A 1,957-nucleotide genomic window follows, 5' to 3' on the forward strand; every position below is an offset into this window, starting at 1 on the left:
ACGATACGCAACATAGTAAAAATTAACATTATTAATACCTTATGCTATGATCTAAAATTCGTCTGTCAAAGGTGTTGTATATGAACAGTCCCATATCTACTAAAGATCTGTTAATAGTGCCCCTCCTTATCAACCTATTGGTCATAAGGTTAGGGCACTATTACCGGTGCTACTTAGTGCCTTGGGCGAACTAGCAAGGGTGCACGTACAGCACACAATATTGTCCAGATAGGTACCGGAGCTGTTGGCACGCTCACGTCCCTAAGCCGCTGAATCTAAATTCAACTACCAAGGGTCTGGAGGGATCGGAGGATATCTAGCTTATCCTCTACAGTTCTCCGGATTAGTGTCGGAAATGTCGGTCGCAGTGTCCAGCGAAAGCCGGACATAGCTTCCAACTTAAAAGGCAACTCACGTGTCTCGCGCGTCTTTTCGCTTTAATAATAATAATAATAATTCATTTATTCGCTTCAAATAGGGTCCGGTACATTATACAAGTTGATGGTAAAAATTAAATCAGCACTTAAACTTATTCGGTATTTTTAAATAAAAAGCACGCAAATACAATAATCAAATAATACACTGATAGATAAGACTAAATTTAAAAACAATAATCACACAATAAATTGATAAATTAAACTTATTTGATTTAATACGAGATGATATAATCGTGTATGTCCTAATTTAAAGCAAATAATAATAATTGTATAGAAAAATGTATGCATCAATTAATTAGTCCTTATATTTCATGAATTCGTCAACTGAGCAGAACAAATGATCAAAGAGCCACCTACGCAATTCCTTTTTGAAACTAGTCAATGGAAGAAGCTTAAAGTGATCTGGTATACGATTAAAAAATTTTCCGCACATAACGTGCGAATTATTTTGGAAATGTTTTGTTTTGGGTATTGTAAAATAAAACGAACAAAAATTGAACGAACAAATGGCGGATTTCTTTAGTGTCGTACCATAATCTATCGATAAGTCATTCATCAAAGTTATGTTAAAATTTGACTCTTCAAAATGAAGCGAATAAATGAAGATGGTTTTTGATTCAATATTTATATTTGGCACTATTATACGGTGGTATGATTTCCAACCATTCTTTTTTTTTATTTGTAGGTAAACTTGAAATAGTAAAAATAATAATAAAATAATGAAAACCTCGTAGTAAAACAAAATAACTCTTGAAGCAACTACTTCAGTCTTCAGTAGTTAAGTCTTCAATTTAGTCAAACAAAAATGAAGAAAAATAATTTTTAAATATATTTTAATGCATCCGAATAATGTCAAATAATTGTATTTTTTTAGCGAAAAATCTGAGTTAAGTACGCAATTTTTATTACTGTAGAAAATTATAAAGTTGTGTTGGAATGTAGTGTTATTATAGTTCAAAACATAGGACAATATTAACCGAGATTACTTAAAATTCTTAAAAATGCAATTATATTCATTTGATTAAAATAAAACAATTAGTATACACTTTTTACACATTTTGGATCATTTTTGCAAAATGAAAAATTAATAATCGCAAAAGTTAGCAATCGAAGCGGTCCACCATCAGTGTTGGGCAAAATTTAATTGTTCTGGCAATTAAAGATTACAATTAATTAATTGTCAATTGCGAAACAGCAATTGCGGTTCTCGCAACTAACAATTGATCAATCGTTAATCACAAATATCTACAATTAACAATTAATCAATTTTCAATCTTTTTAATGTTTTTGATTAACAATTAACAATTAAAACTGACAATTATGATAAATTTATAGGGCATATGGGGGTGAGTTAGGGCGTTGGTTATGGGGGCCCCGGTTGGGGCCCCGGTTGGGGCCCCGGTTGGGGGCCCGGTTGGGGGCCCGGTTGGAGGGCCCGGTTGGGGGCCCGGTTGGGGGCCCCGGTTGGGGGGCCCGGTTGGGGGCCCGGTTGGGGGCCCGGTTGGGGGCCCGGTTGGGGG

This window comes from Hyposmocoma kahamanoa, unplaced genomic scaffold (assembly GCF_003589595.1).
Source record: "Hyposmocoma kahamanoa isolate Upper Pololo Valley unplaced genomic scaffold, ASM358959v1 192, whole genome shotgun sequence".
NCBI lineage: Eukaryota > Metazoa > Arthropoda > Insecta > Lepidoptera > Cosmopterigidae > Hyposmocoma > Hyposmocoma kahamanoa.